The sequence below is a fragment of the Pithys albifrons genome, chromosome 9 (genome assembly GCF_047495875.1).
Source record: "Pithys albifrons albifrons isolate INPA30051 chromosome 9, PitAlb_v1, whole genome shotgun sequence".
Taxonomy (NCBI): Eukaryota; Metazoa; Chordata; class Aves; order Passeriformes; family Thamnophilidae; genus Pithys; species Pithys albifrons.
Window position 1 is genome coordinate 31,339,204 of NC_092466.1, and position 27,479 is coordinate 31,366,682.

A 27,479-nucleotide genomic window follows, 5' to 3' on the forward strand; every position below is an offset into this window, starting at 1 on the left:
CTCCAGTGGCCCCAAAGGTGGCCTCAGGATTTTGCCTCCCTTCACTGAGGTTGGTCTATGTGAATATTTCAAGTTTTAATTTATCTCTTTTTAGCCCTTTCAGAAGAGGTCTCATACAACATTTTCTTGACATTTTAATATTATGTCTTTTAAGCTCTAGCCAAGACAATTTTCTTGTCTGTTTTTATGATTGCATTGATTGTAGCATAAGAAATGTCATATCTGGACAGAGCAGGATCCAAGGGTCCTCCCTTTGGCATTGGCTATGGCAGAAGCTTAGGGAAGAGTATAGGAGCAGAGCATCCTGTTCCACCAGATGAAGGCACACCCTTCCATGGATTGGTGATTTAGAAACTTGTGGAGCCAAACTATGCACCCAGACTCAGTGGTGAGTTAAAATCAAAGGACATAATTTCTGTTCCTTTTTTGTCCTCAGTTGTGCTTCTGCCCACTACACTATTCAGCAGCAAAAAGTTCCACACTATAATTTTATGTTGTTGATTAACCACAGCTGCAGTGGATACTGGAGGCCGAAGTTTCCTCAGCTTTCCTGGTCACTTGTATGTACTGAGGTGGAGTGAGTGGGTAGCAAGGCAGATGCTGAGTTTCCATGTACAGCAGGAGCAACTGAGATCCAGGTAAGAGAAAGCATGTGTCAGTCTCTGCCAGACTCAGATAGAATTTCTGCCACGTGCCCTGTTACTGTTTGTCATTTCATTTCATGCCATATCTAACTTGGATTAATCCTCCAGAGAAGAGATGCATCATTCAGTCTTTATCTGTGTGTCAAGGGACACACACATGGCCCTGCCTGAACAGAAAGATACTGACAAAGGGAGGAAAAATTACCATCTTTGGTCTGTCAGGCAGACAGCGAATAGTTTGCTATTCTAATCATCAGAGCAAGTTTCTTTGGAGCATGTAAGTCAAGAATTACCATGCAACTCCAGGAGGAAAACTTTGCCCTTTGATTGTTTTCCAAAGAAATGTTCTCAATTTCTTTTCTGCCAAATTCATATTACAGATCATGCTAACAAATTTTCCCAAGCCTTCTTGACCTCCTCTCTTCTTCCCAGTAGTAAAAGAAATTTCACTCATTGCAGAGAGATGTGGAAGATTGCTAAATTTTGCTGATGTAGGAACTGAGTGAATGAATCAAGCTTAAAAATATGTAGATAGCACGTTGCAGAATGCAGTTGGCTCCACTAATGAGGAAAATGCAACTTGCCATATTTCTGATGTTTGACAGTGTGTTAGCAAATGACTTGATAGTGCAGTAGTAGGTGGAGGGCTGCAGTCAATCCCTTGTGTTGAGGGCAGAAGCGTGTTTATTGCGCTGGGGAGTCCTAATTTGGGAGAATATTGGTTTTGGTTTGGTATATTTTTCTCCTTCTTTCTCACAGTAAATCTGTGACTGGTCTTGCCAAAGACAGACAAGGTAGCAACGATGCTCACTGCAGCACTTTGACTGAGTTTGGGATGCTCAGGGTGTAGTAGCACCAGTTCCTCTATTACCGACTTGTTTGTAAACAGCTGAGTGAGCCTGACAAGTCCCTCGCTTTTTTGGGATTTTGGGTTGTTTTCCTGAATGAGCAAGGTGAGAGAAAGCCACCTCTCACTGTACTTCCCTGCTGTTCACAATTACAGTGGTGTGTAATTGCCACAGGGCACTTTTGCCACTAACACCAGTTTTTCACTAAATTTTCCTTACCAGATAGCTGTTTGGATAAAAGAGGGATTCGGATTTTTGTGTTGGTTTTGCTTTGAGATCATTCCAGCCTTTTTTTGAAATGTCACATTTCAACTTAACAAATGGTCGGATCACGCAGCTCTGATGCCCCAGAAACCATTTCCAGTGACATACTATAAAAGCAGGACTGATACAGATCTCTTGACTGCATTTCAAAGTCATACCTTTGGATTACATGGTTGCAGATGAGACTTTAATTCTGTAGAACACTGAGGAGAGTATTATTTTTTTTTACAAAGACTCTCACTTTAATATTTTTATCTTCTACTCTAATTTTCCGTGAGTAGTATAGATATGGGGGCTGATCTATTGAAGTAGTCAAATCAATTATTCAAGTGCATTCAGTTACTATCAATGCCAATATTTCTGTGAAATTATTATTGTGTAGGGCTACAGGAAGGCATGTCTTTGTTATATATGTCAGCTTTCAATATTGTCTCCCAAATATAAATTACGGGGATGGTTTTTAAACCCTTAATCTCAGTTTTACTAACTCCCTACACAGACAAAAGGCTTCTTGATCTCAGTAGGCATGTTTACCTTGGCGTGACTCAAGTATGACAGAGGTGTGCTTGGACTGGAGCACCATCAGGAGCCTGTGACGAGCTGAGGGAGCTGGGCATGAGCTTAGGAGCCGGGAGATTCCAGCTGAGCCCCCTGCTCCTCCCACCACATGCAGAAAGGTGAGTGCAGCTGCTTCCACCCCACAGAGGAGTCTCACATCCACTGCTGGTTTTCTCTGAGTAAATACAGAGCTTTAAGCATGAGTCCATCATGTTCAAAGCAAGAATAAGGATCTGTTTGCACATCCCTGCGTTGTGTTCCAAACAGGCTAAACACGTATGTGTGTGATGTTGCGAAACAGAGTGATTTAGGTGGATGCACATTATTCCTCAGCTCTGTGTCAACAATCAAAAATGAGCTTTTGGATTTATTAGTTCCCAATCCTGCACCTATCTTAAATCATTACCATATAATAAGGGCTCTATATGGTGCATTGTCAATAAAACCTAATATTGAGAAGATTACCAGTCATCTAGTGCAAATGGAGAGCACTGTAAGTGATTTAGAGAATACGTGTCAAACGTTAAAGCTATCTAATACCTTCTAAAGTAGGTTGATACTCGTAAATCTAAGATAAACGACCTGTAAAACCACTTAAGAAGAAATAATACTCATTTAATCAGGCTTCCAGAAGAAAGACTAGGTAGGAGAGCAATTCATAAGGAATTATGAAATCTCTTCTAATTCAGGACTTTGTTGATAGAGAATGCAAACCTACATTTGATAAGCAATTTTAGTTCCTTGGAACTACTGTTGTAGTAGCACTAAATTATGACCCTACTGAAAAAAGAAAAGATCAAAGGGCATCTCTTTCATGTTTTATTGAGCTCTCATTTTTTTTCCAGATTCAGCACTGTGTTTATCAGATGGAGATATAAAGGGTATTTATTGGAATTACTGTTTTGCTTGGTCACAGGGATGGGGTGTTGGCTTGACTTCTGTTGGTGTGGCTGTCCCCGTTCACTGGTAAGTGTCGGTTCCTTAATGCATCCCTCATGGAGGAGGAAGTCACCATTTATCAGGACAAGCGTGGTAAAAACTGTAGTGAAACAAGCTCTGTATTTTCACATAGTTGAGTGGTAACTTGCACAAACTTAGTCTGTTGAGTTTAGTGGTATTTTTGGCACTTTGATTCTGAGAAAATTCTGTTTCTTTTTCTGCCTGTTTTTTTCCCCAGACCCATTTGAAAGGTGGTTAAATGTGGGTGGCATAAAAATTAGGCCATGCTTTTCACTACCAAAGTTCTGACTCTTCAGTTCTTGCACAAAAATACTCTCCAATATGTTTTTAAGGCCACTTGTTAATTTTATTTTCATCCTTTTGGGTTTATGCTGCTCAGAGCTCAGCGTCACTGACAGCATTTATTAGAACTTGATGCAGAGCTTTTCTTGAAGTGACTGTAATGGTATATTTAGCTGTGGAGTGATCTTTCCAAAGAGCAGTGTGCTGTGCCTCATGTGACTGCTGCTGCACTGCTGACCCTACCAGGCTTACTCATCATTTACATAGTCACAAACAAGGTCTGGTTCTGGCTTAATGCCTTATTTCCCTTGATGCAAGAAACATGCTACTTGTACATGCATTTTACTTCAATTCACATTTTTTAAGATAAACTGGGAATCCAACTTCTTTTCTCTCACTGTGAAAAATAAGGGCACTTAGCTGCTTCTCTGGGTGGAACTGGTGAATGAAATGCAAATTTAGCTCATCCATACATAACTCATTTATACTGCAAAAATAACCAGGGGATGGCATGGTTGTGGTTAAAATGTATTATCTATCACCTTCTTTCTTTTTCCTTGCCCTCACAGAGGGCAAAACACAGATGCAAGCACACCTGTGCTCGCTATGCAATGAGTGTAGTCACACCTAGTCACAGCAGTGGTGTTTGAATTGGTTGTGTTTGTAATAAGGTTGCAGCCTTGGCAGCACATTTCCATTGGTTGTGAATTTTTGAGATACTGAATTCTGTCTGAAAAAAGCTTGTTGATTTACTTTTTGCTTTTCTATTCAGCTGGCATAAAGCTAGAGTCATTTTACTAAAATACCAGTTAAACCGAGCATACGTTATAGAAAGATCATTTCAGAAATCTGTCAGCCTTGGGAACGTGGCTTTTCCATTTCCTTAGAATACCTTGGAGTAACTGGGTTTGCTACTCTGAGGCAGAGCAGCTGATGCATGTATGTGTTGTATTTGCATTGTGGGTGGGGGGGGGTATTTGCTATTAGTTTAAAAATATTAAAAATCAGATGCAACAGCGGGACGAACTTTTACCTGGGAGTTACAGGAACTCCAGAGTCTGGCTGTAGACAGAGAGCGGGGGAAAATTTGTACATGATTGAGAGCTGGAGGAGCCTTTGAGAACTGGGAGCTGAAGCCTTCAATCATGTAAAATGGCTTGTGAAGGGTGAAATTGCTTGGAGCTGATCAATTTTTATTTAGGTGTCAGTGCTTTTTAAAATCTGTGGGTTTTTTAAACAAACTCTAAGGGACAACAGAAGGAGGGTGATGCCCAACGACTGGTTATAAGTTACTTTATGGCAGTCAGGTAACAGTTATTTTGTGGATGTCAGGTAACTAGTTAACTAGTTATTTTATGGTAGTTATCTTGACATGTCTGGGAGATGTGGATGTCTCAGAGAAGTCAGAATCATTGGGATTCAACTAAGGATCAGTAGTTTACATTATTGAACCCTGAAGGGCAGCTCAACAGGCAAACAGGCTGTTCATGGGCTGTGAACCCAGCACTGAAGGGGCCTTTGCAGGGCTCACACCAGCTGAGGACCTGCCCTCTCTGCTTCCATGGATGAGAGAGACTCCCATTCCTCAGTCATAAGCAGGCAAATCACACATGTGCCCCTTTCTTATAATTAAATTAAAATCTCGCTAATTTGGCAGCATACCTATCATGTTCTCTTCTTGGAAGAAACTATTATTTCTTCTTTTATCCTTTTCTGCTTGAATCCCAAGCTATCAATGGCTTTCAAAGAAAAAGGAGTTTTTCTTTAGAAGAAAGTCTATTCAAATTATTCATGATTTATATCAAGAAGGGACCTTTCCTCTTTCAACTAGCAAAAAAAAGGGGGAGTTTGATCTTCCTCGAAATCATTTGAGAACCTTGTACATTTCTTTCCAGAACTAAAACTTTCTTACAAAGCTTCAGATATTCAGCAGGATAATGCCTATTACATAATTGAAGCTCAATACAATACCTTGGGGCTAATAAATGGTCTCCTGTTTCTATAGAAAATGTAACAAATCATAATAGTACTTACTGGGACAAGGCCAGGCACAAATGACAAAGCTGCTTTTGAAAGTGAGTTGTGGCCAGAAATACTCTTGGACCAAAATCATTCTCTTGACTGTCAGGGGGACACTTACTCCCTTTAATTTTCAGCCTAGGTTTTATGTTGATCCTCCACACTGAATAAAATCAAGCCTGACAGAGCTGCTACTGCAGCTGTTACAGCTGTAAATGTGAAGGCCATTTAAGACAACCCTGTTTCCCTGCATGTGTTATTTGGAAAGTATGCAGATTATATTAAAAATGGCTTGATATGTCCTTATTGTTTGGCTTTTCTTTTTAAAAGGAGGAAAAAGGTGCTGCACTATTGAATAGTTTATTAACATTTCTGATCACAGCTCTGGTACTTAGAAAATAATTATTCTGTTGTGTGCTACGAAGCTGCCTGTAAACAACTGGCAGAGGAGTACACTGCTTTGTATTCTCCATGAAATAAAAATCAAATTCAATTGATTAATCAAAGGGGACATTCTTTGATGGAAGGGAACCTTTTCAAACTTTATTAAAAATATTGAATAAACCATGAGCGATCAAAGTTCATAATCTGAACTCCTGCTCCTACTTGGATACAGTAAACCTTCAAAATAACTCATAAAGCAGGAGATGAGATGTCTAATAAAAAGAAATGCTCAGAGCATCATATTCCCAAACCTCTATCTTGATCTGGATCTCAGCTACACCATTGCAATCCCACTGATTTTACTGGAGTCACCCAGTGTTTCTACTGGAGAGACTGGTAATAAGAATTTAGCCTTGAACCTTTTTTCAGTGTCTAATTCAGAAGCATCTTTGCACTCCCTGTCTTTTCATGGAGGGTTTTTCTCTTATTCTGAAAGAAGAAATGAGATTGCGGTCAGCAAAGCTGCACAGTGATTAAAGATAATCTAGGTATGACCTGCAGGCTGAGTGACTGTTCTCTCTGTTCCAGGAGGAAAGCAATCGTATGGCCAAGTGCAGGATGGCTGGTGGGAATGAAGATGAGTGAAATGGAAATTCCCAGAGCTATGGGGAAAATAGGTGGGATAGCGTGTCTCTGTCTTGCAGTCAGCACTGAAATCATGGGCCCTATGTGAAACACTGCATGTAAAGCCATTGTGCTGGACAAGATCAAATAAATCAATGGGAGCAAATAAAATGCTCAGATTTAGCAGCAGGAAAAAAATATTGGAATGCTTTCAGGTATTTTGATGTGAAGAAAAAATAATTGAGGAAAAAATAATTGAAGTTACACAGGCAAAGAGTGAGCAAGAGGAAGCAAACACACTGATTGGTCTGATGTTAGTTAGGTGACAGGTCTACCAAGAAACATTGAGAGCAAAGAGCAGAGAAAGGTGTCCTCTGGGGCCACTGGCACTTGAGTGTACAGACATGAGTGAGAGCCTGGGCAAGCAGCTGGCTTGGGTGGCTGTCCAGGATAGCAACAGCAGGGAATGTTAGGCTTGGATGGGAATCCTCAGCAGTCTGTTTTGTTTGCAGTACCTTCCTATATTGTCCCCTCCCCGCCTGTATTCCAAGCAGAGGTAGAAGGATGGAGCTGATCTCTGTGCCTCAGCCAGCACATGGGCTGCACCTTGCAGGGGAGTTTTCTGAGCTGCACCAGACAGGGCGGTGAGGTGGGAATGGTGCAGCTTGTCTGCCTGAGGAACCCTCCAGCTGGAAGGTGGGATGGAGAGCAGTGGTGGGAGGACATCTGATGGTGCCCAGCAGAGCCTGTCAAAGACCTTTGCTCTGAAAGGAGGGGTTTGTAAATTTTTTAGAGTAGCACCCCTGGCACAATGGAGAGGAAAAAACCCCAACCCAAACCAACAAAACAAAACCAAACAAACAAAAATAAAACCCTCTTCAAAACAAAACCCCACCCTGAGAGCTTTTGGACAACACTCTTGCCTCAAGCAAGTGTTTGGGGATCTGTCAGCAAAGGCTCTGTCCCTGGTGGATTCCTCCTTTGCTCTGGAAATGAGGACTGCTCAGGAGCAGAAAGATTTGCAGTGAAGATCCTCTGACATTCCCCAGCCAGGGTAAATACAAAACCTCTAAAACTCTAATTAGTTGTTTGGGTCAAAAGAGATCATACTCTATCAAAAGCTGCCTTCTTACATGTCATCCCATCCTGTGCAGTGCTGCGGTTGAAAGGGCTTATCCTAAATACTCCATTCTGATACAGCAGCACATGAAAAGGAAAAGAAGACACTTTATTAAAAAAAAGAAGCCCTTTCACAGAGTAACAGATGAATGTAGTGACAGATAATATAAATTTTAAAACCTGAACATTATTCTCTAAGGGGAAAAAGCTCCTAAATACACATGCAAAACAAAAATGGCAGAGCAAAATCTGACAATGCATTGCACAGAATCTTTTATTAGGTCTCTGTAAGTGATCATTTACATGAAACTTGCATTTAATCTAGTATTCAATCATTCCCTTTTATCTTCTGGCTTCATGTGTTTGTGGGAGACAGTGGTCCCTCAAGCTGCTTTTTTTTCACTGGAGTTTATATGCAGGGGATATAGGGCAGAGAAGGGAATTTGTGTAGTCCCATTTCAAGCTCATCTCTCTCTCCCTGATTCTATTTAGACCAAAAGAGGAAAATAAACACCTCTGCTTTGGAGTTAAGTGAATTCTTTTAAAACCCTGTAAGCCCTCAATTGTCCTGTTGGCAGTACAGCCCTTTTGGACAAAGCACAGGGGAGCAGTCTGTGAGCTGCAGGGGGGTCAGGGGTGCACAGAAATATGAGCTTCATTTCGCTGTGCGGATGGGCTGTTTCTGGGATGGTGGCAATGGCACGTGGGCTCACTGCTGCAATTACTCATTTGTGCAGCTATTGCCAAAGCACCCAAGCAAGGGATTTTAAAACTAGCCCCCTATATCTGTCACACAGTGATGAGTGGCCATCACTGACATCGTTGTACTGTGAACTCAGCTTAATATCCTGAATTTCTGCCAAACACTGTTGCACACCTTGGGTAACATCTAAAGCCATATCCTTGACCTCCTCCTAGGAGTATCTTGTTCAGGGAGGTTGGTGAGATATGAAATTGTTTCTCCTCTCAGAAGAACACGACCCACTGCTTCTCTAGGCCATGTTGACAAATGTGAGTTGATGGCACAAGTATAATATTCACTTTGGACATGTCCAAAAATTTGAGTGTGTTCTTCCCCAGTGTGTCCCCTAATGGTGTGTGCCCAGCTGCCCTCCTAGTCTGCACTGCTGATTTCAGTGAGTGACAAAGGCACTTCAAAATGAAAGGAGGTATTTAAATACAGTTAGGAACAACAGGTAGAATGACCTCAAACAATCCCACATAAAGTCCTTTGTTGTTTTCAAAGCACCTTCTCAGCTTGACACCTTTATTTTTTTATATCCAATATAAAATTCAAAATGTTTATTCCAGTGCAGTGCATGAATAAAAAAATACAAATATATCAAACCTCAAACTACTTTTTTTGTGCTACTGCTTTGAAAAAGTACCTAGAGTAAACTCAATGTAAAGATCCAGAAAATTATCAAGAAAATTGCATTTCTCAAAGTTTTGTTCTCTGTTGTTTCAAGCATACTTAGAACAACTTTCCTGAAGCAGTGAGGAAGCAGTCTGGATGCAGATGGCTCTGGAGGCAGCACCTCGAGACTGCTTGGGGATGAGCACACTGAGGTGCCTCAGGTATCCCTTACATGGCTCAGCACAAGTCAGTCCTACTGATTAGGAGAGAGAGCTGGAGAGAGGAAGCACAGCCCTGTCTCCCAGAAGAGTATCCAAGTTTGCACAGTAGGGACCAACACAACGAGGCAGGGGCTGGCAACCCCCTCTGTTTCCTGACACTCTTTCTCTAGGATGCAGAAGGTCAGTGAAAATGGTCTGTTGTGGTACTGTGCCAAAAAGATTGATATCTGGTTTCTGCTTCTATTCTGCTAATAGATGTTATTAAATGGCTTTGAAATTACCTCAGAGTAACTGAGTGCAGGTTTGGGGCCTGTGTGTACTCAGAAATTGAAGTGAATCAGTTTGGAGATGTTTGGAATAGGCATAGCTGGCAGCACGCAGCAAAGCCAATGGCTGAGTGAATTTGCATCTTGTTTGATACATCAAAAAGAGTTTTAAGCTGTGACTTGTAGAAGTCAAGCCAGGAACAATAAGCTTGTCTGGAGAATTTTGGTATTAGAAACTAAAGGATACAGAACCATGTCCAAGGTAAATATTGACGTGACTCAAGATGAACTAGTAAAACATTTAATGAAGCTGAAAATGAGGCATCTGGGATAGATGTTTATTGTTAAAAATGAAACATTCGAGCAAAAGTAGCATAGTGATGATGGAAGTTATTCATAGGGAAGCCAAGTTGAGGAAACAGCATCATCTGAAAGAAACTGACTTAAGCTATTTGGGAAACATGGAAAAAAATTAGAATTATAACAGAGCTAAAAATGTACATGAATAGCAAACAGTTATTATGGATATTCAGAGTGGATTTTGGAGACCAAATCATACCAAGGGACAAATTACTCAGGTGTCCAAAATTACTCTATTGATTTTGACAGATTTCTCAGTATTTGCCTTTGTGTAATTGAGAGTTTACTCCCTTATGCCATATGAGGACTGAATAGTAAGAACCTTGGAGGAAAAAAGACTTTCATTCATTCCAGTATCATTCTATTGATGATAGAGAATAAGTCACATTAACTTCACAAAGCATTTCAGGAGCCCATTAGGACCTTTTGCCTTCATGCAGCAGAAAAAAACCCCAACCCTTGCAGAATGCTGTGAAAGTAATCAGAAAGGTTCCATTAAACTGGGAACAGGAATAAATTGTGCTGCTATATTAAAAGTCTTACATGTAAGTCTATGGTGTATTGGGATGCTCTGCTGTAAAATCCCTTGAGCCAGGCTGTGGTGAGCCAACATTCCCTTCACATGTTCACCACTGGTGAAGATACTGGTGAAGAGATGCCAAAAGCTGAAATTGTCTGCTTAGGTGTGCTCTATAAGCCAACTTTTTTCTGCTTCAGAAATGCCACGGTAATGCCTAAGGACGGATTATGTACAAAGGTACCTTTCATCTATTCCTGTGTACCATGCCCATAGTTGCAATGGTATTGCTATGTTATATGTGTATATATGTTTATACCAAAAAATCTCAGTTCAAAACTATCTGGTGATTATGCACATGCAGCTGCAGTCCCCCAGATGGCTTCACAGTACAATACAAGGGCACACATTCTTCCAGCCCTAAGGCATGGGATAATCCACACAGCTGACCATGTGGCAGAAGGAATAGAAGCAGGGTCAGAGGAGAAGTGGGAATGGATGCCTGGGAAAGACAGCAACTAGGAGAGCCTGCCATGTTGAGGCAGTGCATGTGCCCTTGCTCTTTGGCTGCTTCTGGTGGATTCAGTTAAACTGTAATTGTAGTGTTTGGCTCTACTCCATCTCTCAAAACATTTATCCTAGGAAGAAGTGAATGCTACAATCTCTCTTTGTCTTCCAAGCAGTCTTTTGGAAAGCTGGGGTCTAAAATAATTGAAAACTTAAAGCATAACCATCAGCTGCTTGGACTAGATTTAGAAAATCCACAGTCAACCGTTCCTTCATCTCCTGTTCACTGAGGAGGTTTCCTTCAGCCAGCCTTCCTGTTAGGGCCATGACCAAAAAGTAGTTGATGGTAGATTTTATTACTAACATAAACAAATAGCAGGTTATTTTGTTATTGTCCTGAGCTTCAAAGGCAGAGCTGGTCTTTGCCTCAGTAAGTTCTACGAGTACTGACATGCAATTGGAACACAAAGGGGATGTTGATAATATAAAACATATGTTGCTTATGCAGATCACTGAGCGTCACTTCAGTGCTCTCTGCAAACCACCTCAGCCTGTTGTTCCACCAGCAGCCTCAGCAAAAATAACACAAGAGCTGCACCTTCTTTGGGACACTGCACAGTGGCATTCCAAAGAGTGCTCTTCCCAGAACTTCTCACCCTGGAGAAGGGTGTTGACACAAGCAGCAGATATGTAGGATCACTGCTGGCATTGCTCTCTGAAACTCAGTGCAGCAAAGGTTTTCTCTGGACAGAGCAAGAAGGATTTAGTGAATATAAAAAACACATCAAAAGCAAACGAAGGATTTTTATTGTCATTTTCCCTCACATCATTTTATTGGTTTTGTGGTCATAAAAACATTACCTGATTAACTCACTATTAGAAAGGCAAAGCTGCTAACCAAAGGATGTGTGCAAAACCAGATACATGTAGTGCCTTTGATAGTGGTAGGGTGAGACTTTACTTTTTTGCTACTTCCTTATTTTTAAACCCCAGCCAATATAACTCTTCTGTCAACGTAACATTTGGCACCATTCCCATATGTACAGATTGCAACATCTGCAAGCTTTAAAAATTAATATGAAGTTCCGTAATTGTATGAGCCTTGCTCATTTTAATGGTCCTAAACGAGCAGCTTTGATGCAAAGTGAGGCACCGTCAGCAGATGAAAAGCTCTTCTTGTACCAAGCAAGCTGCTCTAATGGGGTGGGTATGCCCACATAGTGGATGCTCATGTGGGTGACGATCACAGTGTAGGACCCTGCAGTGGGGAACACAATGTGGACTTCTGTTGGCGGCACACAGAAATCTAGCAGGTAACTAGTAAGTGCAATTGTGGGTGCTGAATTGCAAAGCAATTGCATTTATTGAAGCTTATATCTGTCACCAGCAGTCCATGGAGATCCAGAATGAAGGTGTTCACAGTAGAGAATGACGTCTTCTGCCCTGTTAGAGATTTTGTCATCATTGTGTAATGATCGCAAGGTGCTACACAAACAACAGAAGGCTTTGGGGGCACAGAGTCATGCAGAAGGTGAGAGAGCAGGCTGGGAGTGTCCTGGCTCTGCTTATTAGTCCAAGGCAAGGCACTGAGGGGTGTGATACCAATGGTAGAGGAGCTTACCCAACATGGAGGAAGAGGAAACTCATCATCCTCCTGTTTACAAGTTACCATTTGTTGTCTGTGCTGCTTTTTGCCACATGGATGTAGTGTGAAACCTGAAAGTTAAACATTTAAAACCTCTTTTAATTGTGCCTAAAATATGGCAACCACATTGTGGGTGAGGCTTTGCCACAAGAAGGGGTTTCTCAAGCTGCCCGTAAGTTTGTGGCTGCAGGCAGTTAGAATCCTACACCAGGCAGTTGGCTCTGACCATGACATGTCCTCAGGCTTCAGTGTGAGGCTCAGCTTCCCAAGAGCAGCTGCCCTGAATCTGCAGCTCTAGCACTCACTTTTGGTTCTGTAGTTCATGCACTTCCCTCCAGGATCTTCCTGTGAAGAGGGGGCATAACATCAATGTGGGTGATGTTACAGTCCCAATACTTCAGAAGTTAAATACAACAAGAGCATAAAACATGCGCCATGTGAGAGACAGCACAAGTAATTGTGGCTGGTGTGTTCCAAAGAGCAAGTCACCCATTACTTGGCTTCTTTTTTTCCCTTAAATTCCTGTATTTCTAGGCATGGTATATGAGGTTTCATTTTGTCCATTTCAAAAGCACATTGCATGTGGGCATGTACTTGACTTTGCATGTATCTTATTGAAAACCATAAAATAAATTAGTCATTACATACTCAGATATGTTGGAAGTGTGGGTCAGTATTTCCAGGTTTATTGAAATAATGGTCCTTTGTTTGTTTTTCTAGTGGCAGGCAAAGTAGAAACAGAGCTGTGAACAATAACATAAACCTTACTGTTCCCAAGCACTTGGCAAGCAGTTTTAGGAATACTTTACTTTTCCTATGTGTATAGAAAGCCTTAGAGAACTCTCCGACTGCCGTGTATTTCAGCATAAAGGATGCAGAAATAAAATCCAGGCCCTATAATTCATGTGTTCAGTAATGGAGGACTGAAGCAGGAAGAGACAGGTGCTTTTCTGAAAAGAATGAAAGATCTGAGGAGCTGATTCATGGTGAAGTAATATGCTTTTAGCTGAGAAGGTTTATTGTAACTGAACCTCATGCCATCCCTCGAGCCGATATCTTAGATGAATCAGCAACATGCACGCTTTATCTCAGCTGTACCAATAGAGTTTATAATATTGTTCTGTCAGTGCTATTTATACATCATCACATGGCTGACTACTCCAGGCTGTGCTTTTTTTACACAGCCTTGGATGATGTCACTGTGAAGTAGGCAGTGGTACTGAACAAAGGCTTTCTTCAGAGCAGCAACAATTAAAGCTGATGGCAGAGAACAACACGGGAGCCATGGAAATACAGAAATAAGCTCTCCCATTTTAAGGTAGTTCTACATAGAGCTTTCAGTACTTCAGTAACTGGTCCCCCTGGGGAATGACTTGAAGTGATGTCCTACAGCTGTCAGTGCCCACCTGGCCTTGGTGGTATCTGGGTAGCAGCATGTTCTGAAGCCTGGGATTGTTCTGCCCAGAGGACTCGCTAACCATGTAAATATTTAGGGAGAAAGAAAAAAAAATAAGAAGAAAAGCTACTGCTAGAAGGAAGATTTTCTATTGGGGATCCATTCTGCACCTTCTCAGTCATCCACTGACAGAGAAAAAAGGTATCTCTTATCTTCCTCTACCTGAAGTTATTCATCCACCTTAAATGTTTTTGCTGCACTGGAAGGCTTTCAGGACCCTATGCAGGTGTGACCAGCCTGGAAGCCTTCAGCCTTGCCATGTCTGTCTCCCCAAAGCCAGGGACTGATGCCCATTGTATTATGAAGCAGTGAAACAATCTACAAATGATTTGCAAAGGAAGAATTCAGCATCCTCAGTTGATTGCCCTTTCATTTGTGATGTTCCAGTGAGCCTGAAATTCTTCACTCCATCCATATTCCCCAGTGCATCACGTGCATTTCCAGCCGTTTATCATCATTCCATGAGGCCAACAACATGTCAGCATCAACAGCTGTGTTCTTCTCATCTGCTGCTTGTATTGGAGCTTTTGGAGTTCTGACCACCAAAACTGTCAATTGGCACTGTTTGGACATGGCATGTATAGCTTTTCTCTAGAAACTGCTTCTCAGGAGCTCTCTTCATATGTCCTCCAGCCAAGCCATGACAAGTGTGTCCCTGGGGCACAGACTGAGACAAAGGAAAGAAAGTGTTACCCTCTACTCTCTGCCTATGCTTTGCAGTACGATTGCAATACCTAGGTCGTTTATTTCAGTACTCATCAGCTAGGCAGTTAAACGCCACCTTGACGCCCGATCCATCACATCTCGGAAGCTCAGCAGGGTCAGCCTCGGTTAGTACTTGGAGGGTAAACCTCCTGGGAATACCAGGGGCTGTAGGTTGTAGTCCTGAGGACTTTACTGTCACCGTCCAAGCTCGCTCGGCCGTGGCAGATGAACCTTAGGAGTTAAAGGGTGGGGCCAGTTCCGCACATGCTGTGCCTCACCTAAAAAATCCACTGCACAGGCAAGAAGGGCACACCCATGTGGGGAGAGCCCTTCCCAGACCTTCGTTTGTGAAGCCCAGCCATCACTCACTCATCAGCTGGACACCATTAATGGCTACTTCAGAGACAGAGGAGGGACATGCTTATGCTGCAGGTTTTGACCTGTTCTGATTTGAAGAGTTCTCCTTCTATTTTCCAGTGGAGGTTCAGACCTAGGTGTGGAAAGCTGCTGCCAACAAGATTGATTTTTTTCCCCATTAGGCTTCACAGACTCTCCAAGTATATTCCGTAGACCCTCCTGGACCTCCAGGCAGGAGAGCACTGGCCTAGTCGTAGGGACTCGTCCTGATCCCCTTTCTTGGGAATGGCACTTCTCAGTGTTCTGGCATTTTTTATCCTCCCTTAGAATGACTTCTTTCCAAAGCCTCCTTCCAAAGTTTGGCTCTGCGCAAAACACATTACCATCTCATAAAGGCTCGAAACAGAAACAGAATGGTATAAATAGTAATTAAGTAAATTAGGAAGAGGTGCCAAAGCAGCAAAACCCTAATGATAGCTGTGGCTGCTTGTGCATGTGCCATGCAGCTTCCAGCCCTCGCCAGAGTGCCAGGCTGCCCCTCAGTATTCTTAGGAACATATGCATCTGCTGTGTCACTGGCAGTGCCTGCTCAGCCTTGGACCAGCATTCTCATCTTCTCACAGACTCTGTAGAAAGCTGGGGTTTGTGGAGGGAGTTGGTGCCAGAGCCCCAGCCAAGCCAGCAGCAGCCTCTCTGTGGTTCCATAATCTTTTCTCACTTGGTAAACTGTGCTTGTGCCATCTGGTCAATGCAAACAGCTTTCCCCTCTTTCCAGCCTCATTTTGTGGAAATTGTGGTCTACCTGCGTCATCAGTTCAGCCATGATACTATATGGTTTATTTCCCTCATGAACCAGTGGAAACCTGGGCCAGCTTCCCAGCTGGTAAAAATCAACATGACTAAGGTGAAGTAATTTAGACCAGCTGATAGTCTTTGTTATAGGCAGAGCTGGAAAGGTAGAGCACATATTTTGCTACTTACTTATTAGTGATCCTGTTTTTCCATAGGACCATTGATCACAAGTGAACAGGGGATAAATGAGCAAGAGATGATCCCTGTGAGCAGCATAACAACAGCGGGTTCCAGGCTGAGGTTCTTTCAGAAGTGGTTGTGTGTGGTGTTGGGAGTGCTCGGGGAGCCCTGAGCCCCTTGGCTGGGCTCCCGATGTTTCATGCTTTCCCACAGAGGGCAGCTTGGTCTCCCCAGAGCTATGCTGAAGATAACCCACCCCAGCCTTATGTAAACCTCATTTTTCATCCCCGGTTCTCTTTATTCCACAAGTTAGGACATTCTTAGTTTGAAAATACAGACAAAGTTTTAGAAAACTTTTGGTATGAGAAGAAAATGTGGAGCTAGGGGAGAAGGGATGCAATAACATGTCACTCTTGGGCTGCTCAGCATACGCATATAATTTTGGCCCTCCCATATATTGAACTCTGGGAACCTGTGTTTTTGAGGCAGAAAACCTAGAAAGGGATGTGTATCAGGTCTTTATGTGCTGAATCTTTCTTGCCTTTTGCTGTGTCCTGATGCCCTTCCTTGTTGGCTTGGCACACAGATCTGTAGGAGGCGTGGTTTGCAGGCAAAGGAGCAATAAAATTTGCACTTCTGTGAAGAGCTGTTGGTCTCCTGATGTTCAAGGGAACTGCCAAGTATGAGCCCAGTCAAACTGGAGTTGTTCTTCCATGCCACAAAACAGATGGTGAAAATCTAGAGTGGTGGTTTAGAGAAAGGTAACATCTCCTGTCAGACCAGCTGACACACACAGGAGAAAGGGAACAAAGTTTTGGGGTTTGGGCCTGTGTAATCAAAAGGAGTGCACTGAATGAATGGCCTGGAGTAAGGGAGGCAAAAATAAAACCAGCCATCTGTCAGCGTGCTACAGGATAGCTAATTGGGAAGCCTCAGTGCTCAGCTGCTAAGTGTCTTCACCAAATAGAGACCTTGTTTCTTCATCCAGCAGAGACAGGCATAGTAACCTCTCCTCACAGACTGGGCACAGCTCAGTACAGTGGGGTGTCTGGGTGAGCTCCCCCAAAACTTCTGCAGCTGGTGGGATGCTGCTGTGTGTGCCAGGAGGCATCTCTGCCCTGAGCACCACCATCTTCTTGTGGTCAGGCAACAGGAGAAGTCCTCATGGCAGAAAAGGTAGGGCAGAACTTTAGGCAGGTTCGTATCTGTCGTCTCCACCTGCTCGCACAAGGGAATTTCCTTCACAGTAAACAGACCAGCTTCAATGTCTGAAACAGAGCAGCCCAGCTGGGGCTGTTGGATTTATCCAGAGAAGATCCTTACATTACTTTGAGATGTTACCTCTGCAAACGGCACTTGAGTTTTATAAATGTATATGTAACATGTACGTAATGATTGATTTCATAGTCACCACACAAGTTGAAAACACTGTTAATGCAATGCTTATAGACAGGAGTTAGTCCAAATTAAAGGCAGGAAATTCCAAGGTATTGTTCTTATGGAAACTGTGACAGCTGAATTATATGGGCTTGTTAAGGAACTAAAGATAACCCCATTCAGAGTAGATAAAAGCATTATGTATGAGTAAGGAAACTGAATTACAATTGCAGTGGGAGCCATAAGTCTGAATAGCTTGACTGTTGTGTGCAGTAAATGGAAACTCCACTGTGTTGCTATATTAATTTGGTACTTTTTATTTAGGGACAAATCTTCAAATTCTTCGCCTTAAAACTCCAGCAGGAGAGTTTCAAATACAGAAGGATTCAGACATATGGGGATTCAATGCCTGGTTTCCTATAGGTAGGATGAACTTCCATCTTAATTGTTTCTGCTGTCCTGACTTGGTGGTGGGTGTAACTGAGGGAAGCATCCTGCATTGTCTTCAGACTCACCGGGAAGAGTCTGTAGGACTTGTAAACAAAAAGGTCACAGCCTTTTCTGGGACAAAACTCAGGGCAGGATTCTGGAGAATAGAAGCCTGATCTGACAACATCCATGCACATCTCAAGGCCCCAGTACCCCTTCCAACCAGAGCACATGTTTACCCACCCACTGACGGGCTGTGTACCGCTTCCCACACCTCTCCATTGGGATGACCAGCAGGATGAAGGACCCAGCGTGTCTGGCTGCCATCAGCCATGCTGCTGCACCATGGGGTTTGGTACCTGCTGCCCCTGCTTGGTGCCCATCCCAAGGGACATCCTGGCAGCCACTAACCCCTCCTCCAGGCAGGCATAGGGAAGGGTTGCCTCTGCTGTCAGATTTGAAAGGCAATGCTCTCCTTTTAGCATTGTCAGAATTTTACAGTATGAAAATATGATAAAACCCCCCATACTTCAGCTGGTCTTTCTCCATCCAGTATTTGAAACCTGGCATCTGTGTGCTGGCTGCACTTCTGAGACCCAGTGGAGCAGCCAGGCAGTGGCTTGGGCTGTCAGGGATGGGTTGGGGCTGGAGCCCCACATCTGGCAGAAAACAATGGCTGGCTTTTCCAGGGTGGCTATGGGACTAGTTTTTCTGTAATTTTATTGCAACACCCCTACCTTGCCACTAGTTTTCCTGCTCTGAGACTGTAATCACTCTAAGTTTTGTTTCCATAATGTTACATACCTGGAATTTGAGATGTTTTGCTTCTACTTTGCTTTGTTTTAATCAGGCTTGCTTGAAATGTCATATTGAAATGAGAAAAGCAGCAAGATTGTAAGAATCTCAGCCGTAGACTGCAAGGAAGTAACTGCGTACAGAGCTTGGCAGGAGGCACTGGGACTACCTGAGAGCTCTAATTGCCACCTATAAATATCAAATATCAGGATGTGTAGAGAAGGTGAGTGCAGAGGACAGAAAATAGTTTTACTCTATGCTGTAGTATGATTCATGCTTTTAAGATCAAGATTAAAAGTCTCTGTTAGGTTCCAGACTATGATTTTATTTTCATTTACATCAAAGGATTTAAGAGCCTTCAAAACCTAGCATTTTTAAAAATAACTTTAAGCACACTGTCTGGCAATGTGAGTCCCAGTTAGCACAGAAGAAGCCAGGCTCTCCACATATAAAGCAAATGACTGAAAAATCAGAATTAGAGAAATACCTTGTCCTCAATTTAACTTTGAAAGCTTATATTGTATTTTTGTTTCAGGAAAAGGATTTTATGAAACCTGGCCCTTGTAGCCAGGTCATAGCCCTGGGTGATAAGCCCTACAGATCAACAGAAACCACGCACCATAAAAGCTTGTGCTTTTATGCAAGATTCAGAGCCTTGATTTGAATTTTTGGGCTTGTTTGTATTTCAAAAGCAAAGCTACTGCATCTTGAAAACCATATTCCAGGGCAAGTATCCTCAAAACACAGCCCAGGTTTGATCAAAAGATTCTCAAGTCTATAAACCTTTTGACAAACCCAATGAATGTTTACACTTTCTAAGTAAACTCCCAACCATGGGCTGGCATCTTTCTATGGAGTTTTTTTGAGCTCCTCCTCCCACCCCTCTTCCCATCCCCCACCTTGAGTTTTTGCCAAAAGCCCATCTATGCCCTGAAATTGGACTTTGAAGGTGGATATTCTAATATTTTTATTGATAAACATATGAGCAGGCACGATAAATAAATATCTACACACAAACAAAATACTGAGCTGTATTTGGAAAAGGGCAAATGAAAAGCAATTTTGTATTTTGGCTTAATTTAATGTCCTTTCCTGCGGATCAGACTGCACAGTGTTCACTTGTCCAAACCACTAAGATAATCCTTACCACATATAGAAATAGATTTTAATTACAGAGCAATAAATACTGTGTGTGTTTTTTTGCTGTATGCATTTTTCTATCAGCAGACAAAAGCTGACATTTATTTTACTGATAGCCCTATATTTCCCCTCCCGCTACCACCGCAGCAGAATTTCCCTTGCCCAAGGAAATTGAGAGGATCAGAGCACATCTGATGTTCCATTAATTTAAAACGGCTGCCAGGACTTGCATATTGTAGCAGCTTTAAAGTGATTGAATTTGGATTATTTCAAACTCTTGAAAGTCCTGCCTTGCCTGACAGAGGTGTCTTGAGTGACAAAATAAAATACGACCCTGGGACGAGAATATCTCGTGTCTGTACGTCCTCGGCCTCGCACGCAGCATTACAACAGGCAGATTAGAAGCCATGGAAGGAACAACCCTATTTTTTTTCCCTTTTTTTATTTTGGTAGCAGGCCCCTTTTTTAAGCTGTAGCCCAGCTAAGTGGAGACACCTGGTGTTTGTTGCAGCAAGTTCACTAAAATTACGTGAAAGGGGGAGAGGAGAGTAGGGGTGTCTGTGGTGCTCTGTCTGGAGCGCACCCAAAAAATCCCTCTCCCCTACCTGAGCTCCTCCTGTGACTATATTGCTGCCTTGATCACAGAAGGGTTATTACACCCCAGCTCTGAGTGTCCAAGGGGGAAAAGCTTTGCCCTGCCAGGTGTTAAATAAAACACCAGCTTTTGGGCAGTAACTGTTTTGTAATGCTTAGTAAGTAGCTTGTGCTACGTAGTTCCAAAAGCAGAAAAAGTTTATGCACGGCCAAAGGAATATTAAAGTTTTACTACAAAAGAAATATTGTGGCTGCCAAGGCCTGATTACTCATAAAACCCACAGCATTATCACCATCCATCAATGCCGAGCTTTTAATGACCAAACTAAAAGGAGAGACATCAAAGTGAGGGGGATGGTGTCGTCGTCATTTTTTGAGAGTCAGGCTCCCTAAATATAGGACCAGTACTAGAGCTCGGCATATTTTTTGACCAAAAAACTTGAAAAATCATTTGAATGAATCACAAAACATATGTTATGTTTTGCTGTAAAAGCCATGGAGTTTATGCAGTGCTCTATTATGGTGACTGCTTGGCTTTTCATGCATTCCTAAATTACCATGTAATCTAAAACCTTGTTTTCAGCTGCTCTATATTGGAAAGTCCCTTGCAATAATCAAGATGATTACAGGCTAGTATGGAGAACAAAACTTGTTTGTATTATTGCAAATAAAAATGTAGTTTATCAGAAATTTTACCTTTCAAGGGAAAAATAAAAATAATAATAATAAACTTTCTCTTTTTCCTGACTGGAAATATTTTAAGCATGGGATTAATTTTGGCCACTCTACGACTTAAAACACATGGATACTTCGTGTAAAAATATGTTTCTTTCCTGTAGGGACTTGACTCTAATTGGTGTGCCAAAACTATCTCACAGAGATTTCATTGTCTTATCTACTTACATCATCTTAATGCGATTTTATTTTACTTTGTCAAAGTCATATTAATGTAAATGTGTTCTTGATAGCAAACAGAGTTCTTTTTTATGCTAAACAGGATTCAGCTGACTCTAATAAAACAGCTTGCAATCCATTAGACTATAACTGTAATATAGTTATTTTGTTTCCCAAATAAAGACTGTGTCAGAAAGCTGTATAAGGATTTTTGTCTTGTTTTTCCACAATAATTGCTTGGGTGGGGTTACATTCTGATCTTTAAATGAATACTATCGCTTGGAACAAACACTTCATATATCTTTTATCTTCCCCTTGCAATACAGTTCTGAGTTTTCTTTGAAAATGCAAAGCTACTTTTCCAGATAAGTCATCAAAATGTTTCCAAAGTATTTTAACTGCCAGATTAACTATATCTTGAATACAAAGATAGATGGCTTACATTCTTTATGCAGAAATCCTGCCAATGCATAGCAACTAGCAACAAATTAATTTCTTTTGCAACAGTGGGAAGGAAATAAAAAAAGAAACCCTGCTTTGCTATGCAAAGCTCAAAAAGGTAAATAGATATTTAAAAAGAAAATAAGGTTACTTGTTCTGAAAGGGTAATCTGTAAGCAAAGAACAGAGGATTAAACATACATTTGCTCTCTTTATGGAATCTGTGTTCCAGCCTTCTCTTAATGTATTCAGCTAATTAAGGACTGCAGTGACCTTGTGGCAGATTCTGAAATCTAGGAATTTCTATTTTTTTTAATTTTATTTTTATTTCTTTTAATGCTGCCTCCCCCACAGAGCTTAATTCAATCTGTTTCAGGTCAAAGTCTGTTTATGTCAGCAATGTTCATACTACACAACTAAAATGTTTTAATGCATTTATCAACTGAAAATATTGCAAACATTTCATTTCCTTTGATACAGACACAAAAAACCCTCTGCCTTCATTGCAAATTCTTGTTCATATGAATCACTCTGAGTAATATTTGCTTTAACTTTCGTGTGGTTCTACAAACAGCCTTTATATGGCTGGACTTCAAAGCTGCTAGAAATAAAGGTTAGAAATGTGATAGGAGTAATCTATTATTAGGCATGAAACATTAAACCACTTTTCATTATAAGCCTTAAAACCTGAATAATATGGATTTTTAACTTGCTGCATATTTATTGTGTTTTCAGTTACTTAAGTCATTTACCGTGGAGGGATTGTTTGGAACAGAAATATTTTCCATAGGAATACAGACCACAATTGGGTTTAATTTTTCCTAATATTTAATTTAGAAAAACTACAGTATTGTAACAGACGTCTCATATGTCAAAGCTGAAATACTCTGCTTGGTGTTTCTTGCAGTGTAAAATTAATCTCTTACCAGCACACTGACCCGAAAGGCAGGTTTTAGTGGAACAGGCACAGGGTGTGAGAGGGGGGTGGGAAAGGAAGATAAAATCTCGTTCTTCAAATAGCAGGGAGGGGAAAAAATTAACACAGAGGAATGTCACAGCCTGATATTCACATCAAATGACATAAACTGATCCAAATGTGTGTGTGTGTATGTGTGTGTGTGAAGCTTCTTTGACCAAAAATGCCCCACACCATCTGCAGTTCACCCCTACCACCTTGGGTGGGATGTTGGGTGTTAGGTCTGCAGGGGGTGTTGCCAGGGAGGGATGTGCCCATGAGCCCTCGCCTTCACCCCTTCCATCTGCTTGGTGAATTCGCAATGTCATGGTCCAAGAGGAGCTGGACAGGGGGATCACTGTGGCTCTGGGGGACTTCAGGATGTTCAGCCAATGGAGGCTGAACAGTTCTAGTAATGTCTTGCTCTTGCTTAGGTTTGTGTACTAATGCAGTAGAATAAAAATAAGCTGAAAACATGTAACAGTTCAAGCCAAACAGGTCAGCCAGAAATAAACTATCATTTGAAATCCAGAATTTTAAGTCCTCATGAGCCTGGGAAAGAACAGGGGTGCAGCCTGGGCTCTATGCTGTTCCCACCAGCACCAGTGGGAATTGTACCACTGATGACACAAGACACTTTTCTAAAAAATTGATTTTGTTTCCTTAGGTCCTGCTGTGCTAAGTTACTATGGCTGCTGGCTGCCCTGCACAAGGTGGGACAAGGGGGTTTGCTCACCCCTTCCTGGTGGGCTCAGCAACACCATGTGCCCAATCCCTCACCGGGACATCATCCACCATGAGTTGCATTGTCTGGGAGACCTTGGCAGCGTGCACAAGGAACCCAAAGCACCACATGGAGTGGGTAATATTCAAATTTACGGCTTCTACATGGGGAAGGTGGCATCTCTGAGCTGCCCTGCTCTCCCCTCAGTGTCATGGGGTTTTGAGGGATTTGGTGGTTTCCCTCACAGTGCCTGCAGGGTGGGCAAAGGGGCAGAGCCCAGGGGCCCACCTGAGCCAGTTCTGAAAGAAGGGGAGGGCTCTTGGGAACTTTAGACCAACAGAGCAAAGTCACCCATGTGTGAAACTGGAGAAGCCAAGCAAGACCCCTCCTGGCATGGTGTGGGGAGCATCTCACTCAGCAGTGATTTGCCCATTGGGGAGTGGAAAACTCCCACTATTTACATTTTGGTCAGTGGAAGAAAGGGGTCACACCCACCCACCCACTGTAAGAAAGCACCGATGTCATAGTCCCCACCTTCCCTTCTCCCATGCTTCTCCAGCATGCCTGGTCCTGTGCCAGAGGCTTTAATAGGTTACCCTGCAAACCCTGGGACCATGGTGCCACACAAGGTTGCACATTCCCAGGAAGCATATGTGCACAAAGCTGTAACAGATGCAGGGTAAGGAGTGATGGCCCTGACTGGCAGCGGTGAGAGGTGTTAATATGGCTGGGGAAGGTGAAAACAACATTGAAACCGGTTTTTTTTGGGGGGTGTGCAGGACTGAATGAGGCAATACCTTCTGAGAAACAAATACCTGTAATTCGCCTATCCTGGTCTTACAGACTTTCTTTGCTCTACAAATTTGTCTTGTTGGAGAATGTGTAAACACCCAGAACTGTACAGGGCAACCCATTAAACATTAACTTATTGTTGACTTAAAAAAACCCTACACATGATATTAAAAACATAAGTGGGAAAGAGATGCCAAGCTGGTGAATGAAGCCAGCTGACTGCTGAGAAGAGGCTATGGCGTTTGCTCCGTAACTTTGCCGTTTTCAGTAATCTGACTCACTGAGATATTTTTAGACACAGTAACAACTTCCATTGTTAAGTAATTTTTCATTTGAATTTTTCTCAAATTATGCTGTCCTTTTGGCCTTCAAATCCCTTTCTTCAGCGAGTCAGTGCTGCTCTCCATGCCCCAAGGAGGAAGGGGAGCTGTGGAGGACTCTTGATGATTCGGACCACATGGTGGAACAAGATAGATCTCAGCGTCAGGTTGGCAGGATATTTCCCTTTCTTCAAAGGTCTCCAAACCCAGAAATATTTTCTTTGATACCTTTCCAAAGGGATTTATCAGTGTTAGGGTATACATTTGTTTAGATTGTTCCTGTAGGGTGGGACTTTCAAAAGAGCAGAAGGGTGCCAAGTGCCAAATTCTCACCAAGTTCTCCATAAAGATTTCCTTAGCTTCCTTTGAAAATGCTAGCTGTGCTCCCCATCGTTCTGTGCATCCCTGCTGGAAAGGTGCCCATGGTACCCTCACAATGGGGGCCCAAGGGAGCCAGAAAAGACTGTGACATTTAAAAAAAACAGGCAGAGGAAGAACTGGCTTGAGACAGAGGAAATGCATCAAAATGTGGAGGTTGGGAAGGAAACAAAGAAGGAACTGGAGGCCAAATTTGGTAGACCCATCATCTTTCTATTTTTTATCCTTCCTCTCTGCCTACTGTTTCTCTCAGGTTTTCCCCAATGTGTCTTACTTAAAACAAGACGTGAGTGTGTGCTGTGTACTGAGAGCATGGGCAGAACTTGGGTCTCATAGTCAACTTCTGCCTGTGCTCTGCACTCAAGAGATGTTGGAACAGACACAGGTGACCTAAGGGTACCATGTATTAGTCTGGTCCCCCTCAGGGCTCCTACAGGAAAAGCAGAGGCTGTGCCCTAGGACAGGGCCATAGGGAAGTTGGAGGTTTGGCAGCTGGTCATCTTATGTACTTTTCATAAAACGGTGGCCAAGTCCTCCCTGATGGTCGTGCACAGCCTCAGAAGCAAGCAGGAGATCTGCAAGGAGCTGCACAGAGACATTCTGGCCAGTAGCTCCTGAATAACAAATGCACTGATGTCAAGGCAAGGACTGCCAGAGCAATTTGTTCTCCTGCCCTGGGAAAAGGGCCTGGTGAGGACTGTTTGGAGAAGATGTCAGAGAAGGAATTTTTATTTTATGAGTAAGGAGATACAGAGGCTTTTCTGATCTGTTATAGGTGTGTTAATGATTTGCAAGCTACAGCAGGGTTTGTGGTCTTCTGGTTGTTTTGCAGACTGAGAAGATCCTTCCAAGTTCTCTAATACTATATTTGTTGTCATGTACCTGACTGGTTTTTTTTTAAAGGGTAACTACCTACATGTTGCTGAGAGCCACACAACATGTCTTAAACCTAGTTTCTACTTACTTTGTTGGTTTCCAGATGGAATATAAATGTTGATTTTGCTCCTAAACACCCATGGCTTGGTCTTGCAAAGAAAAGCGGTTCTGTTAAAGTTTGTCTTACATCATGAGCTAAGTAAGCCTTAGCACATCCCTTCTTGTCCCATGTTGATCCAAGGATTAGATGTCAGCTCCCTAATTCAGTGAGGGCAGGCACAGATCTGCTGCAGTGGCTGTGCCTGATGCTTCTGAGGAGGGTGAGGGTAGTAGGATGCTGGCACAGGGGAGGTGCAGGGGCCGTTAAGTCCTTGTCTCTCACAGAGAGCTGGGGGCAGAGGGGAGAGCCCAGAGAGAACCCTTGGAGAGACTCACAGTTTGGCACTGGGGCACTGGACAGGGCCAAGTCCAGCCTGGGAAGTACTCAGATCTCAGCACAGGGGTTAGTTGTTGAAAGGAGCTTCTTTAGGCCCTCCTGACTGTAAGTTTTGGGAAATCAGTTTCACCTTAATTTATTTCAAACATTCAGCTACCAAGAATAAAATAGGGACCTTTCATATGGGTTTTGGAGATCTAATAAAACATATTTACAAGTCTGCAAAAGTCCTTTGCCATGTGCAATCAAATCAGCATTGCAAATCTATCTGAACATGGCACTCCAGCATCAGCCTTCAGATGACATGTAACACATTTGCGGTTTGATGGTCTTTGCTCAAAAGGCTGGCTGAAATAATTTTATATTTTGATTTATTTTTGGAATTTATGGTTGAAAGATTTCAGCTCTGGGCAGGCCTTCCAATGGCTTTTAGCAGCGACACTTGCAGTTGTGTTTCACATAATTAAACAGCCAACAATACTTAATGAAGAAATAAATAACATCAATAAAGTAGTAAATAATTATATGCAGGCAAACACCAAAGACATTATCCATCAGGCAACAGCTGTGAGCATTAGTTTTGATTAATCAATAATGTTGTACAATAGGAGCAGGAATGCTGGCCAGGCCTCTGGGGGAATCACCTACGCTTTTCTGAGCAGCAAGCATTGTGATTTTAAGCAGAACTTTCAGCAGAATCTTTAATTAAATGTAACAGCCAGGAGTTTCTCCAGCAGCAATGCCACACTTCTCAAAGCCCACCAAGCAGCTGGAGTTTAACCAAGATCCATTTAAGGAATCATTTGTAGTCAGGAAAGTTTCTTGGTATGTCTGTGTGGGGATATCAGTGGAGTACCACATCCATCAGTGAAGGCACCACTGGGCCAAGGGTGCTTTGGAAGGTTTGGTGACCCTCCTGTTGTGCCTGGCTTGTGCCACCAGGGAAAAATGAGGTGGTGCTTTTGGCTGTGCCACCAGCAAGATGGCAGCAGGACACTCTTGCCCAGCCTGCAGCTGGGCCTGTGGGGCCTTGTCCCAGCCTGGGCACCCATCAGAGCAAGTGCCTGTTCTGTATTTTGTTTCAAAACGTAAATACGGTTCGAAGTTCCCACACATGCTGCAGCTCCTCTGGAACCTGGCATGGGCAGGTCTGTGGTGAAATCAGCAAATCTGGTTCATCTTTATCTGTACCTCTTGGATGGAGGAAAGCTTTCAGGAGTCCCTCTTTGTGAGTGCTCCTGTCAGCAGCCCACTGATTTCTGTG

At 42.6% G+C, this 27,479-nt stretch overlaps 1 long non-coding RNA gene across 1 annotated transcript; it reads left to right on the plus strand.

Annotated features, from left to right (window-relative positions):
• The first annotated feature begins 567 nt into the window (after positions 1-567).
• On the plus strand, positions 568-21,456 carry LOC139675946 (uncharacterized). The gene is made up of 7 exons (XR_011698568.1): positions 568-638; positions 2,281-2,433; positions 3,231-3,280; positions 6,548-6,662; positions 9,172-9,460; positions 17,767-17,865; positions 18,722-21,456. It is a non-coding gene; the product is annotated as an uncharacterized lncRNA (long non-coding RNA).
• The last annotated feature ends 6,023 nt before the right edge of the window (positions 21,457-27,479 follow it).